Here is a 17,804-nt window from a genome sequence, read left to right as displayed (position 1 = left end):
GCAAAGAATTATTTTGCCCTGGTTTCACCCAAGATGCTCTCCCACACCAGCCGAGGAAACGGAATGAACCAGAGAAAAGGCGTAATGCCATTCTTCCTTCTTTCTGCCTCCGCTCTCAAAGATTGATCCCCTTCCATGCCGTTATTAATTAGTGTTTGGTTTCTGTTCGTAATTACTATCACAAGGCACGGCACCTATGGGCCCTGATCACAATTCCGTGCTCATTTTGGTTTCTTGCCCAGGAACCCCGTTTAGTTTTGTTCTCCCCTTACCACAGCCCCGTAAGTGAGTGACTCTGTCTCACCAGAATCCAGAGCTTTCACTCTGCCCCAACATTCAACCCCATCATTTGCTCCCTGAACTGAGCTCTGGAATTTATGTAAACTGGATGTTTGTTTGTTTTCTTACCACTGTTCACCATCTCTGTTACGAAACCAAAAGAACAGCTTTATGGCATGACCGAGAACTTGTAAAGACAAGACACCAGTTGGCAAGAGAAAGGGAAGAAGAGAATGGAAATAGCTTCTGGAAGACTTTTTACGTTATGTTTTGTTTGTCTGCTCCTGGTAAATAATGTAATCGTCTAAACATTAAAAAAAAAAAAAAAAAAAAACCTAGCAATTTAAACCATTAAATTCTCAGTAAGAAAGGAATATAACTTTTTAAAGAAGTTTGTAACCTCTTGGTTATATGAATTGGAGAATTTTAGTAAGAGATCATGTGTTTTTAATATGTTTAATATGTTTTTAATTAATATGAATTAACAGATTTAAAGTAGAAAGTGAATGATAAGGAAATGTTTGTATGTAATGGTTGATTTTTGTGATCATAATGCATTTTTGTCACCCCATGCTGAATTCAGGAAAAATAAAGCTAATGACTTGGAACTTTTGTTGTGTGTGCATCTTGTGTGTGTGTGTGTGTGTGTGTGTGTGTGTGTGTGTCTTTTGGCTTTTTATCCACCTATCAGTTCTGTTACCTGTTCTGCACTGAAACCACTGGCCTGTGTGCCCTAAGAGAGAAAGTCCTTGCACTTGAGGTATTTGACATCCTTAGAGGAGGGATAAAGGTCTCTGGGTGGCATGCTTATATTTAATAAATCATAATTCCCAAAAGGACAGTTTTCTTTTCCCTCTGTCCACTCCCATACTTGTGATGCCCTTTGAGTCCCTTTGCCTGTCATTAAAAAAAGAGTGTTGACGACGAGACCGGCTGTGAAGAACTCCTTACGTGGTCAGGGTTTCATTTCCCACTCTCCATTTTATATTCTCCATTCTTCTCAACCTTTTCTCTCTCTCTGGGACCAAGAAAGTGATGGACATTTGGTGTGTTGGCTCTTCCTAAAAGATGCACAGCAACGCGGCTGTAGTCTTTTTTTTTTTTTTTTAACTTTCCATTTTGAAACAATTTTGGACTTTCCAAAAATTACAAAGAATACTATAAAGACCGTCCTGCCAAAAGTTCAATAGAGTTCCCATGTGACAGGGCAGTTCTGCTCCCAGGTATAGACCCAAACGCATCGAAAACAGATACCGAAACGAATCCATGTTCACGGTAGCACTATCCCTGTTTATGATAGCCAAAAGGTGGAAAACAACCCAAATGCCCGTCACCTGGTGGATGGATAAAAAGGGATCTATCCACGCGATGGAATAGTATTCGGCCATAAAAAGGAATGAAGTGCTGATACACGCTATAAGGCGGGATGAACCTTGAGAACATTACACTAAAGTTCAAGAAGCAGACACAACAGGCCACATGCCATGTGATTCTGTTAGCTTGAAATGTCCAGAATAGGCAATAGAGAGACTGACGGGAGGTGAATGGTCGCCAGGGGCTGCCTGGAGGAGGGAGCAGGGAAGGAACGCTAGTGGGTATAGGGTTTCTCTTTGGGGTGATAGAAATGTTCTGGGATTCATTTTCTAGTGATGGTTGCACAACTTTGTGAATACACTAAAGACCCCTGAATTGTACACCTAGGGTGAGTTTTATGGGATGTGAATTCTAAAAATATGAAAGCCTCACATATCCTTTATCATCTCCCCAAGTGTGAATACCTTACGTAACAACAGTTACGAAAATTAGGAAGTTAACGTCAGTAGAACACCGTACTCTAGTCACCTGATTCACATTTCACCACCTGTCTCACTAGTGCCCTATTTTAGGTTCAAGATCCGTCGAAGATCCCAGATCTAACTGTCCTGTGTCTAGTCTCCTTTAACCCGAAAGAGTTCCTCAGCCTTCCTGGCTCTCATGACTTTGACACTTGACGAGCACGAGCGAGCTACTGTGTAGAATGCCCTTCAACTGGTATTTTCTCTGATGGTCCCTTCTGCTTCAGGTTACGCATATGGCAAGGATACCACACGAATGGCCATTTGCTTTTCTTCGTGATCATTTAGGAAGCATATTCTGTTGGTTCGTCCCACTACTGGCATCGTTAACTTTGACCATTTGGTTAAGTTGGTGTCTGATCCTGGCTATTTATATTTTTCTTTTTAGGAGGTTTCCCCTGAGGTGCCTGGGTGGCTCAGTCAGCTGGGTGCGACTCTGGTCATGATCCCAGGGTCGTGGGATCCAGCCCTCTGTCGGACTCCGTGTTGAGCATGGAACCTGCTTAGGATTCTCTCTCCTTCTGCCCCGCCCCCCTCTAAAAAATAATAAAATAAAAAGTTTCTTTTATCACCATCTTGTACTCTCCATTTTCCCTTACTCTCCACCCAAAGTAATAGATAACATTTTGTTTTTATATGTCCTTGAAAAATCGTTTTTGACATTCAGGTATTTTTAATTTATATGAATGACATTGTGGTATGTCCCATCCTATTTTTTAAAAAAATTTTTTTTACATTTATTTATTTTTGAGAGACAGAGCATGAGCAGGGGAGGGGCAGAGAGAGAGAGAGAGAGAGAGACACAGAATTCGAAGCAGGCTCCAGGCTCTGAGCTGTCTGCACAGAGCCCAACGCAGGGCTCAAACCCACAAACCGTGAGATCATATATCATTACTTGGATCATATAGTGAAAGGTGGAGTTGTTGGGTCATAGAAGATACACACACACACACACACACACACACACACACACACACACGTGCGCACCCCATATCCCTCAGAATGCCTTGATAAGTGTATGCTTCCCACCTTAAGCGAATGGGACTTCTTATGCACATTCCTGCCGATAATTAATACAACGGAGCTGTTTTTGCCAGTCTAAAAGATGTAAAGTGATATCCTACTGTTTTAATTTGCATTTTTCCAGTTACTAGTGATCACGGGCATTTTTTCACACGCACTTGGACTTTGGGAATTTTCGGTAAGGTTCATACGTTTTTCTATTTTTTAAGTTACGATTCTGAACTACAGCACACCTGTGGGAAAATGTACATAAAATAAATGAGGCGCCCGGGTGGCTCAGTGGATTAAGCGCCCGACTCTTGATTTCGGCTCAGGTCATGATCTGACAGTTCGTGAGTTCGAGCCCCGCATCGGGCTCCGTGCTGACAGCGCGCGGAGCCTGCATGGGATTCTCTCTCTCTCTTACTTTCTCTCTCTCTCTGCCCCTCCCCCACTCATGTGCACGCGTGCGTGCGCAGTCTCTCTCAAAAATAAACTTAAAATATAAAATAAATGAACGACTCACTGAATAGAGTTGTGTGACCACCACCGAGATCAGGAAATGGAATACTGCTGGGACTTCAGAAACCCCACCTCTATGTGTCCGTCTCACCCATTACCCCTCCTCCTCCCAAAAGGTGACTCCTATCCTGACGTCTAAAATTACAGCTTAGGGGGCGCCTGGGTGGCGCAGTCGGTTAAGCGTCCGACTTCAGCTCAGGTCACAATCTCGCGGTCCGGGAGTTCGAGCCCCGCGTCAGGCTCTGGGCTGATGGCTCGGAGCCTGGAGCCTGTTTCCGATTCTGTGTCTCCCTCTCTCTCTGCCCCTCCCCCGTTCATGCTCTGTCTCTCTCTGTCCTAAAAATAAATAAACATTGAAAAAAAAAATTACAGCTTAGCCTTGCTTGTTAGTGAAGTTTGTATAAGTCGAGTTATGTCGTACATAATCTTTTGGTTTTGACTTATTTTGCTCAAAAAAATGGAAATGTATCCATGTTGTAGTCCGTTCGTTTTCACTGCTGCATCGTAATCCACATCAGTAAACATATGGATGCAGCCAGGTGTGTACGTTTTTTGGAGTACTCTTTTTTTTTTTTTAATGTTTTTTTTTTTTAAATTTACTCTTGAGAGAGAGGGAGACACAGAATCGGAAGCAGGCTCCAGGCTCCGAGCTGTCAGCACAGAGCCTGATGCAGGGCTCCAACTCACGAACCGCGAGATTATGAGCTGAGCCGAAGTCAGACGCTCATCCGACAGAGCCACCCAGGTGCCCCTGGAGTATCCTTGCCGTGAATGTCCTGATGGCACAGACACCCTCATTCTGTTGAAGTATATCCAGGGCTAAAAATGTTGGATCATAGGGTATGCGGAAGTCAACTCTCGTAGATAATGCAAACGTTACCGGGCGATTGTTAGTTAGTTACACTTTACCCTTCCATCAGCCATGTTGCTGTACATCCTCACCAACACAGCACTATAGGTCTTAATTTTAAACACTCTGCTAGGTATGTAACAGTATCTTATGGTGCATTTAATTCGATGACTAATGAAGTTCAGCACCTTTTTATATATTTATTGGCCATTTAGATACCCACTCTGGTGACATACCTGTTCAAAGCTCATTTTTATATTAGGTCGGGTTACTTGTTGACTGCAAGGCACTCTTCGTACACCCTGGAAGCAAGCCTTTTGTTATTTTACTACACATATCATTTACTCTAATGTCCCTTTCAATGTCTCAGGGGTTTCAATGATCAAACAGTCTTAACCCAATCTATCCATGTTTTCTTTACGACAGTGCGATTTTTCTTGTGTTCCCTGTTAAAATCTTTCTCTCCTCCAAAAGTTTTATTGTTTTGCCTTTCCACATTTACTTTTTTTAAGTTTATTTATTCATTTCGAGAGAGACAGAGTGAGCCGGGGAGGGGCAGAGAGAAAGACAGAGGGAGAGAGGGAATCTCAAGCAGGCTCTGTGCTGTCGGCAGGAGCCTGATGCGGGGCTCAAGCTCACGAAACCCAAGACCATGGCCTGAGCCGAAACCAAGAGTGGGACACTTAACCAACTGAGCCATCCAGGTACCCCTGCCTTTCACATTTAAATCTCCAGTTCTCCTGGAATTGGATCTTGTAAATTGGGTGCATTAGGCATCACATTTCAGTTTTTAGTAGAGGGCTATACAATTTACCCAACATTGTTGAAGAGATTCTCCCCCCTGCCCTGGAGTATCGCTTTTGTTGTAAATCAGATGTGCTTCCATGTACGTGTCTAGATATCAATTCCATTTTATTGGTCTGTTTGAGAATTCTTGAGCCAAGACCACACTATCTTTATTATCCTAGCGGTGTAGGTTTTTATATCCACTAGAGTTGTTCTTTGATATTGCTTGGGATTTTTTAGGCACTTGGCCTTTGAATGTAAATTTCAGCATCCACTGTCAATTTCGACCAAAAAGTTAGGATTTTAATTGGAATGGTAGTTAATTTGGGGAGAAGTGACATTTATACTCTACCGATCGGGACCTCTCCTTTGGTAGGTCTTCCTTATTTCTGTGTAAGTTTCTGTGTAGTTTTCTGCGTAGAACTCTTAACGTATCATACATTAGATTCATTCCTAGGTATCTGACCTTTGGTGATGCTATCAGAAATGATATCTTTTAAAATTTCAGCCTGTTTGTTTTTTGTTTTTCTGAGATAAAAAATATTCACTTTATTTTATTTGATTTTTTTAAGTTAAATTCAAGTTCGTTAACGTACAGTATAGTCCGGGTTTTGGGAGCAGAACCCAGGGATTCTAGTGATTCATCTCTTACATATGACACCCAGTGCTCATCCCGAAAAGTGTCCTTTTTAAAAATTTTTTTTTCATTTATTTATTTATTTATTTATTTATAATATAATTTATTGTCAAATTGGTTTTCATTCAACACCCAGTGCTCATCCCAACAAGTGCCCTCCTCCATGCCCATCACCCACTTTCCCCTCTCCCCCCGACCCCCCATCAACCCTCAGTTTGTTCTCAGTATCCAAGAGTCTCTTATGGTTTGCCTCCCTCCCTCTCTGTAACTTTTTTTCCCCCCTTTCCCCTCCCCCATGGACTCCTGTTAAGTTTCTCAGGATCCAATAAGAGTGAAAACATAAGGTATCTGTCTTTCTCTGTATGGCTTATTTCACTTAGCAGAACACTCTCCAGTTCCATCCACGTTGTTACAAAAGGCCAGATTTCATTCTTTCTCATTGCCAAGTAGTATTCCATTGTGTATATAAACCACAACTTCTTTATCCATTTGTCAGTTGATGGACATTTGGGCTCTTTCCATGATTTGGCTATTGTTGAGAGTGCTGCTATAAACGATGGGGTACAAGTGCCTCTATGCATCAGCACTCTGTATCCCTTGGGTAAATTCCTAGCAGTGCTATGGCTGGGTCATAGGGTAGATCTATTTTTAATTTTGTGAGGAACCTCCACACTGTTTTCCAGAGCGGCTGCACCAGTTTGCATTCCCACCAACAGTGCAAGAGGGTTCCCGTTTCTCCACATCCTCGCCAGCATCGATAGTCTCCTGATTTGTTCATTTTGGCCACTCTGACTGGCGTGAGGTGATATCTGAGTGTGGTTTTGATTTGTATTTCCCTGATGAGGAGCGACGCTGAGCATCTTTTCATGCGCCTGTTGGCCATCTGGATGTCTTCTTTAGAGAAGTGTCTATTAAAGTTTATTTATTTTTAATATAATTTATTGTCAAATTGATTTCCATACAACACCCAGTGCTCATCCCAACAAGTGCCCTCCTCAATGCCCATCACCCATTTTCCCCCCTTCCTCACCCCCCCATCCACCCTCAGTTTGTTCTCTGTATTTAAGAGTTTCTTGTGGTTTGCCTCTCTCCCTGTTTGTAACTAATTTTTACCCTTCCCTTCCCCCATGGACTTCTGTTAAGTTTCCCAACATCCACATATGAGTAAAAACACATGATATCTGTCCTTCTCTGACTTATTTCACTCAGCATAATAACCTTCCAGTTCCACCCACAGTGCTGCAAAAGGTCAGATTTCATTCTTTCTCATTGCCAAGTAGTATTCCATTGTATATATAAACCACAACTTCTTTATCCATTCGTCAGTTGATGGACATTTAGGCTCTTTCCATAATTTGGCTATTGTTGAAAGTGCTGCTATAAACATTGGGGTACATGTGCCCTTACGCATCAGCACTCTGGTATCCCTTGGGTAAATTCCTAGCAGTGCTATGGCTGGGTCATAGGGTAGGTCTATTTTTAATTTTTTTTTCATTTATTTATTTTTGAGAGACAGAAAGAGACAGAGCACAAGTGGGGGAGGGGCAGAGAGAGAGGGAGGCACAGAATCTGAAGCAGGCTCCAGGCTCTGAGATGTCAGCACAGAACCCGATGCAAGGGCTCGAACCCACGAAACCGTGAAATCACGACCTGAGCTGAAACCAAGAGTCAGACGCTTAACTGACCGGGCCACACAGGTGCCTCCCATGTATGCATTTTACTTTGAAGATTATCATGCTCTTTATATCCTCCTGAAGAAGTCTCTGTTGTTGTCTACCCCATAGTTAGGAATAATTTTTCTTGTGTTTCCTTGCAGAATATTCTTCAGTTAAGCTTTTATGTTTCGGTTTATGATCCATTTCTAATTAACTTTTATATACGGTGTGAAGTAACAAAGTTCTTATTTTTTTAATGTAGATTGCCAATCTTTTTGAGCACTATTTGCCGAGCAAAGACTCGTCTATCCGTAATTATTTCTCTTGTCTTCTTTTAATAAAAACCAATTAACCCTATATGTTTGACCCTATATGTTTCGATTCTGTTCTGATGACAAGTATTACCTATTTTCATGTCCATACTACAGTGTCTTGATTACTGAAGGTTTATTGTAAGACCTGAAGTCAATAATACATGTCCGTCAACTTTATTTTTCTTTTTCAAAACTTACTTGCTTATTTTAGATCCTTTGCCTTGCCATATAAATTTTATTTTATTTTATTTTTAAAACTTTTTTTGAAACAGAGAGAGACAGAGCATGAGTGGGGGAGGGGTAGAGAGAGAGGGAGACACAGGATCTGAAGCAGGCTCCAGGCTCTGAGCCGTCAGCACAGAGCCCGACGCAGGGCTCGAACTCACAGACTGAGAGATCATGACCTGAGCCAAAGTTGGACGCTTAACCGACTGAACCACCCAAACGCCCCTCCGTATAAATTTCAGAATCATCTTTTTTTAAAAGTTTATTTTACGAGAGAAAGAGGGAGAGAGAGAGAGGGCGCACATGAGCTGAGGAGTGGCAGAGAGAGGGAAAGAGAGAGAATCCCAAGCAGGCTCTGCACTGTGAATGCAGAGTCCTATGCGGGACTCGAACTCATGAACTGTGAGATCTTGATCTGAGCCAAATTCAAGAGTCCAGCACTTAAGTGAGCCACCCAGGCACCCCTAGAACCATCTCTTTAATATCTACTAAACAACCTAGGGGAATTCTTATTGTAATTACATAGAACCTATAGATACATTTGGGGAGAATTATATTAACAATATTTGGTCTTTTAAATCCATGAACAATTATATATTATATATATAATATATGTATATTATATATTATATATTATATATATGTATTATACATATATATGTATATATATGTATATGTATATATATAATGTATAGATGTATATATATTATATATATTATATATTATATATATGTACATATATATATATTATGTATATATTATATATTATGTATATATATAATATATATATTATAGATATTTTCATATATTATATATAATATATAATGTATATATACGTTATATATAATATTTATGCATAATATATTATATATATTATATATAATATATATTATATATATAATTTCTTGCTTAACTACCCTGAATAAGACTTCAAATACAATGTTGAATAGAAGTTGTTGAACAGAGAACATAAATACTTCTTTTTCTTCATGTTATAAGATGATCATATGGCATAGGTTTTTTAGTCAGTAAGGCAAGTTACTTTGAATGTTAAATCAACTTTACATTCCTATGATATACTTTATTTGGCCAATGCGTATAATTCTTTTTTATATTGCTAGATGTGACTTGCTAATATTTTGTTGACAATGTCTGTAGCTATGTTCATGAAGATAACTGTGGTTTTCTTCTCTTGTAATTTTTTTTAAAATTTTTTTAATGTTTATTTATTTTTGAGAGAGACAGAGACAGAATGCGAGTGGGTTAGGGGCAGGGAGGGGAGACACAGAATCCGAAGCAGGCTCCAGGCTCTGAGCTGTCAACACAGAGCCCGACGCAGGGCTCAAACCCATGAACCGTGAGATCATGACCTGAGCCGAAGTCGGACGCTCAACCGACTGAGCCACCCAGGCGCCCCTTGTAACGTTTTTTTTCTTCCTGATTTGGTATCAGGGTTATGCCGGCCTCATCAAATGAGTTGGGAAGAAAGAGTATCAGATTGGTAGTATTTCTTCTTCTAAATGATAACATTTACTAGTGAAGTAATCTGAGCCTGGAGTTTTCTTTATGGGAAGAGTTTGAATTAAGAATCCAATTTCTTCTCCCTTTCTCTCTGTCCCTCCCCTGCTCATGCACTCTCTCTCTCTCTCTTTCTCTCTCAAAACTAAGCACTTAAAAAAATCTAAAAAAAAATTAAAAACGGGCCCCTGGGTGGTTCAGTTGGGTAAGCGTCTGACTTTGGCTCAGGCCATGATCTCACAGTCTGTGAGTTCGAGCCCTGCGTCAGGCTCTGTGCTGACAGCTCAGAGCCTGGAGCCTGCTTCCGATTCTGTGTCTCCCTCTCTCTCTGCCCCTCTGCTGCTCGTGCTTGGTGTCTCTCTGTCTCAAAAATAAATATAAACATTAAAAAAAATTTAAATATACATTCTTTCCAAGTGCACATGGACTATTTACCAAGATAGATCATATTCTGGACCATAAAACATGTTTCTATATATTTTACATTAACACCTATCTAAGTAATAGAGAGGTAAAAAAAAAATAGAGATTAGAAAATATTTTAAGCTGGATGAAAATGAAAATATAGCTTATCAAAGCTTTAAATATTTATATTTACAGTAGATAAGATGAATAATTCAGTCAATTATTGAAAATTCTAAGAAGCTAGAAAAAGAGCAAATAAAACCTTAGTAAGTAGAAGGAAATAAAAAAAAAGAATAGAAATCAATACAATAGGAAATATATGAACAATAGAAAAAATCAACTAAGCCAAAATCTGGCTTTTGAAAAGATCAACAAAATTGAAAGCTTCCCAGCTAGATTGATCAAACAGAAAAGAGAAGCCACAAATTAAATGTGAACTATAAGGGGATATCATTGCAGATCCTATAGATATTAAGATCTTACCATTGAGTAGATGGTGCACACTCCTAAACTCTCTTTTTTGAGGTTGACTTAGCTCCTTATGACCATTATTTTCTATATAAACGTTAAAGGAAATATATTGTGTTTCTAAAAAATATCCATCTTGGATTTTGGTTAGAACTTCATTGAATTTATAAATTAATTTAGATTGCCCTGAGATCTTTAGAATATTGTCTTCCCATCGAAGAACATGAAATTTCTCCCCCTTTACATAGATTGTCTTTTACAGTCATTTGTAAGATTTTTACGTTTTCCCCAAAGAAGCCTTATGTATTCTTGGATTAAATGATTTCTAAGTAAATTATTTTTTTATTTTACCAATGGTATTATTTATTTGTGATCTAGAGGAACATATCATCTGTTGTTGGCCTTTCTAGGGAGATCAACTTGTCTGAAGATAATGATAATCACATATATTTCCTTCTAATACTTAACCTCTTCTTTCTTTTTCTTTTTTTATGTCTCTGGCTAATATTTCCAGTAACATTAATTAGTGGCAGTTTTTCTGGGCATTTTAATCTTTATTAGTTTTTTTTTTTAATTTTTTTAACGTTTATTTTGAGACAGAGAGAGACAGAGCATGAACGGGGGAGGGTCAGAGAGAGGGAGACACAGAATTCGAAACAGGCTCCAGGCTCTGAGCTGTCAGCACAGAGCCCGACGCAGGGCTTGAACTCACAGACCGTGAAATCATGACCTGAGCCGAAGCCGGCCGCTTAACCGACTGAGCCACCCAGGAGCCCCTAATCTTTATTAGTTTTTTTAATGTTTATTCATTTTTGAGAGAGAGAGAGAGAGAGAGAGAGAGACATAGCATGAGTGGGCTCTGAGCTGTCAGCACAGAGCCCGACACGGGGCTAGAACTCACAGACCGTGAGATCATGACCTGAGCTGAAGTCAGATGCCCACCTGACTGAGCCACCCAGGTCCTCTATGGGCATTTTAATGTTATTCCAAATGTTAAGAGGAATGCACTTAAATTTTCTGTAATAAATATAATGTTGCTGGTAAGTTTTATTAAGCACGAAAAATCACTTCTAGATTGCTGAGGTTTTTTTTTTATCATTAATGTTGAACTATATCAAATTGTATTCACTACATAAATTGAGATAATATATGACTTCTCTCCTTTAGTCTGTTGTAAAGCATCTCTTAATTCCTGGTGCAAACATGATCTGTTTCTGTTGTGTTGTTCCATTTTTATATTAATTTGGCTAATATGTCCTTTCAGAATTTTGCATCTGTATTCAGAAGTGGAAGGAACCTAAATATTTCTTGTACATATATTATACTTCAATATGAAGCTTACGTAATTTCTTAAAATCCAGGGACCTGAGTGAAGAAGATAAGAGATAGTGACCTCCGAGTTCTTTGAGATTCCACAAAATATATGATCTCCCATCAACCCCGGGAACAGGTGACCTTCTGGCGGGGCAACCTCATAGCCCAGCTCATTCCCTTTTCATGTGACTTCCTCAACCAGGTTGCGGCTTAAGGGTCCGATGTTGAACTACTGTGTCAGGGCATTGATCTGAAATCACTCCGTGGGATTCCATAAGTGAATAGTCATCCATCCATGCATGTAGCTGTTCAAAAGACTGAGGTAGATCTAAATGCCCTAGTATGAGAGAGCTCCCCAAACTTATTGCTAAATGAGAGGAGCACCATGTGGGGTTATGACTGTAATACGATCCCATCCGCCACTTGCTTGTACGCATGAAAATTATCGGGAAGCATACCCAACAAAATGTTAAAGTGGTTACCTCTGGGAAGTGGGCTGAAGAGGTAGGGTGACTGGCTTTTCATGTCATGCCCACCTGTCACGTTTGATTTTTTTTTTAAATCCTGTGGTTATATCACATTTATTTCCATCAAATGAACAATAAGCTCCCCGGATAAAATTGACAAGTTCCTTTCCTATGTATAGCTCAGATATACCAACCTATCGCTCTCCTCACATTTGAGAGATTTTATTTTTTTTTTAATGGGAGGAAAGAGAGTAACGATGCTGCGTTGGAGAAGTATCCAGGGTTGAAGGCTGCATTCATTAGGGCAGGGTTACGTGAATGAAATCTGTGATAAGGTCAAGACACATTGAAAATCCATCAGGGGGCGCCTGGGTGGCTCAGTCCGTTGAGTGTCCAACTTCGGCTCAGGTCATGATCTCACGGTCTGTGAGTTCGAGCCCCGCGTCGGGCTCTGTGCTGACAGCTCGGAGCCTGGAGCCTGCTTTGGATTCTGTGTCTCCCTCTCTGCGCCTCCCCCGCTCATGCTCTGTCTCTCTCTTTCTCCTTCAAAAAGAAAGAAAGAAAGAAAGAAAGAAAGAAAGAAAAGAAAAGAAAAGAAGAAAAGAAAAGAAAAGAAAAGAAAAGAAAAAAGAAAATCAGTCAGAATCCCACAAGGACAATATCTATCCCAGGGTTGCAAATCACAGCCCTCACACTGAGTACCCTCTCTATGGCGATGTGGGTGGTCAGTGTTAGCTGAGGTTCTTTGTTCACGCCCATTACCCCTGTAAAGGAACTCTGATTTGAAAGTGCCTGAATGATGATGAATTTCTTATCACATTTACATAAAGAAGACAGCCCGTGCAAATACTTCATTGCCCCCCGCTTGGCATTTATTTTGTTAGGTACTTTCATTTACTTGGAATTTGGTTTCATTGAAGTAAGGTCATCCCGGTAAAAGCAACCTTTTTTCCCCTCCTGGGTAATACGAGTAATAACATTCAATGTAGGAGAAGCACAGAAGAAGAAAATAAAAACCTAGCCACTAAGTACAGTCTGGTATATGTCTTCCCCCTCTCTTGAGCTCCCTTTAGCTGTGAATACATATTTTCATTTTTTACCTATTGGCTTTTGTCCAGAGTTGCCTACAATCTATGACATCTTTTCCGTAACATTCGACATTCTTCTAAAACATGATTTTCAGCTATTTAATATGGTCGCCCTATAGTTGACTTAACCAATCTCCTATTATTAGACATTGGATAATAACAATTTTTAGTGCTATAAGTTATTCTACACAAACGGATTTATACCTACCAATGATTTATCTTCTTTTTAGGATTCTTAGAAGTATGACTGAGTTCAAAGGATATAAATATGTTTAATCTTTTATTTTTTTTTCAACGTTTATTTATTTTTGGGACAGAGAGAGACAGAGTATGAATGGGGGAGGGGCAGAGAGAGAGGGAGACACAGAATCGGAAACAGGCTCCAGGCTCTGAGCCATCAGCCCAGAGCCTGACGCGGGGCTCGAACTCACGGACCGCGAGATCGTGACCTGGCTGAAGTCGGACGCTTAACCGACTGCGCCACCCAGGCGCCCCTGTTTAATCTTTCAATTCAAATAGTTCTCTGGGAACGTTGTACCAATGAACAGTCTTATAATATATATATATATTTTACATCTTTTATCAACTGGGCAAGTAGAAGTGGTATTTTGGTTTAATTTGGACTTATTTGATTACTCTTGAGGTTGAATTTACTTGCAATTACTTTGACATACGTGAGCTATGACCTTGTCTTTGTTTGCGTTCCTAAGCACATGATAATATGGTAGATTCTCACTGGATAACTCCTAAAGTGCTTGCGGAGGAACTGACTGTATTCCTGAAATTTCCTTCCTAAAAAACTTCTCGGACATCCGGATTTAAAATGTACTCTAGTGTCGTAAATTTTTCTATCTCAGAACTCTGCCTCTTTTTTCTTTACCACCCTTAATAAGGTTCTTCTAGAGAATCAAAAACTTCAGCTCTTTTAGTAAGTTTCAAAGGCCATGCGCACAGTTTTATAAAAGCACCATATACGATGATGACAACGTTAATGCAAGTTCGCTTGATTTTGTCTTCTAAAACATTCCCGAGGACACACATGAACAGTGTGACCTCTTTGTTAAAGATAAATTGTAGAAACGGAGATTGAATTAGCTATCAAGGGCACAAGATTTCTTGGCAAAGGCAGTGGATTTTTGTCTCCTGGGAATCTTCTGTTGTATTTGATGGCATTTAAGTTTACCTGCCTTCCGCAAGCAGATCTGGTAAATAACAGTTTATATACAATCTCAGATTTAAAATTACTTTTATCTGAGACAGAGAGAGAGCATGAGTAGGGGAGAGGGGCAGGGGGAGAGACGTTAGAAGAACTTAAGCAGGCTTCACGCTCAGTGCAGAGCCCGATGTGGGGCTGGATCCCATGACCTCGGGATCATGACCTGAGCCGAAATGAGGAGTTGGAGGTCAACCGACTGAGCCACCCAGGCACCCCACAATTTCAGATTTCAACACAGATGTGCTTAGGCAACCCAGAACATATACATAATTAGAATTAGAGATCCTACATAAAATCCACTTGACTCTTGAAATAATTCCTTGAGTTTGTGACCCAATTACCAGAAATGTCCTGTTACAAAGAGATGAACTGATAACTATCATCTGTTAATAGAGGCTCTACATTGTCATTCATCCACAAGGGTTAGGGAAGGATAAATTTGGCTAATGCCCCACACGGAGCATGGATTTTCAGTTTCAAAATTCAGCAAAATGTACTTCTCACTACATTTAAATTATTTCCATTTTTTAGTTTAGAAGACATCAGGATTATGGGGATGCCTGGGAGGGGCTCAGTCAGCTAAGTGTTCTGACCCTGGGTTTTCAGTTCAGGTCACAATCTTACGGCTTGTGAGATCAAGCCCCACGTTGGGCTCTGTGCTGACAGTGCTTGTGGGGCCTGTTTGGGATTCTCTCCCCCCCCCCCCGCCCTTCCCTCCCCCCCACGTGCACACGCACGTGCACTCTCTCTCCCAAAGTAGTTTTTTCATAGCCATCTTTTTGTGGTTTGTTTTCTTAACTGATGTGGAGGATAAAGGCAAGAGAAAAAAAAAAATGAAATTCCCTTCTGACTGACAGCCCATTGCCAAGTCCTTGAGACAGAGCAACCTTCCCCTAGGAGCTCAGCTGCCTGGATATTAAGACTTGAGTTTAACGTCAGCCCGACCTCATGGATCCTGTAAGTCTCCTTTAACATATACAAATTCCCTTGGAAATGTCCTTTATCTCTACCCCCGGCCCAAGATATATGCTGGCAGTCATACTCCAAACATACGGCCCCCTGATACACATCTGAAGGATCTCATGACTAAGGTTTCACTGAACAGTAATAAATGACATTTTCCTGACAACAGCTAGCCCCTCAAGGTCCTGGAAATCTGGCTTCCAAATTCCTTAGAGACTTATGCTGTCCCTAACCCCCTCCCAACCTGAACGTATATAATCAGTCACCCCTCACAACCCCAATGCATCTTTCTACCCAGGGGTCCTGTCCCCACGCTTTAGTAAAACCACCCTTTTTGCACCGGAGACGCCTCAAGAATTCTTTCTTGACCATTCCCTCCGAACTCTAACATTTTCACATCATTAGCCTCACACAAATTTTGAAATTAAGAATAAGTTGTTTTTAATAGTCTACTTCTGTTGGGTCTCACTAATCTTAAGCCGCCCTGTCATTCACTAAATTGATTTAGGGGACAAATAACCGAAACAACAGAATCTTGTCTTATCTATTCTAGTGTGCTCGTTTGCTGTATACTCTTCTTCTTCAATTGTGGCATTTTTGTCACCTAATTTGCACACGTACTCATCAATAACATTGTGTCAATTTTGTAGAAGGAAATCGAAGTACCTTAAATCATCTGCTGAGATAGTCTCGTGAATTCTTAAGTTTTACAAGTTGTTTCTCTTAAAAAAGGTTTTAGTTGCTTCTGTTTTCTTATTTATAGTTTAATTTTCTAATTCTTTTAATGTTTATTTTTGAGAGAGAGAAAGAGAGAGAGAGAGAGAGAGAGAGAGAATGGGGGAGGGACAGAGAGAGAGAGACACAGAATCTTAAGCAGGCTCCAGGTTCTGAGCCATCAGCACAGAGCCCGACACGGGACTCGAATTCACAAACCCCATGATCGTGACCTGAGCTGGAGTCGAACGCTTAACTGACTGAGCCACCCAGGCGCCCCAGTTTAATTTTCTAAAAGTTGTGTAGGAATATACACAGTTTAAGAGGCAAATAGGCCTATAGGACGTGTGGAGCACAGTTGTCCCTGAACTTTTCCCTCTACTCTCCCCTCCCCCAGCATTTCCCACTCCCCAGAGACAGCCCCCTTCAATGTCTTTCCTTTTTTCTTTTGATATTTGCCTGCCTTTTTCTTCCTCTTCTGTTTTAAGTTAACTCTACCCCCCACTGTGGGGCTCAAACTCATGATGCTGAGATAGACAGTTGGCCTGCTCCAGCAGCCAAGCCAGCCATTTTGTCCCCCTTTTTCTAAATAAAATCCTTACACTGCTACTCCTTCATTTTTCACTGTTAAAAGGTATCCCCCTACCATGTCATACAAGTACACTTTCCGTCCTCCGTTCTCCTAGTGTGGCCATATGGAACAACTGGAACAATGTTCTGTGTCTAATGATTATGGCCGTGTAACGAACGCTAGTCATAGCTAAGTCACGAAGTATATGATGACTACTTGTTTTTTTTTTTTTTAACCACATAACTTTCTGTTTTCTCTGGAATAAATCATTTTCTTTTTTCTGTTTGTTTAGTTTTCTGTGTACCTACCAATACTTCACCCCCAGACTCTTCTCTAGTCTTCCTCTCAGGAAGTTTGCATGCGTTAGATACTCTATCGATTTCTTCTTCTTTTTCTGAGAAATCTCTTCCAAGACTTCTGATTTGCTTAAATATGGGCAGCTTGCTCTCTAGGCCTGTGGAGAGAGAGAGAGAGAGAGAGTGCAAGTGCCAGAGGGACAGAGAGAGAGGGAGACACAGAATCTGAAGCAGGCTCCTGGCTCTGAGCTGTCAGCACAGAGCCCTGTGTGGGGCTCAAACTCATGAGTGGTGAGATCGTGACCTGAGCCCAAGTCGGACACATAACCGACTGAGCCACCCAGGCGCCCCCATATTAGGTATTCTTTTGTGCCTTCTTCCTCAGTTGGTTCTCCTGTTGCTTTGTATTTTCCTTTTTTTGTGGCTTACTGTCTTTTGGTGAGCACCTCCCCCAGTAGTTTCCCAAGAAAGAGGGCACGGGAGGTGAAATTTTTGAGACTATAGGTGTTTCGTTTTGCTCTCATACTTAATTCATAGTTTTGTGGAATGTAGAGCTCTAGGTTGGAAATGCTTTTTCCTTCAAGTTTTGATGGCATTGTTCCATTGTTTTCTAGCTTCCAGCATTGCTGTGGAAAAATAAAATGCCATAATGATTCATGATCCTTTATATAAAAGCTTG

This window comes from Leopardus geoffroyi, chromosome X (genome assembly GCF_018350155.1).
Source record: "Leopardus geoffroyi isolate Oge1 chromosome X, O.geoffroyi_Oge1_pat1.0, whole genome shotgun sequence".
Lineage (NCBI taxonomy): Eukaryota > Metazoa > Chordata > Mammalia > Carnivora > Felidae > Leopardus > Leopardus geoffroyi.
This window is presented reverse-complemented; position numbering follows the sequence as displayed.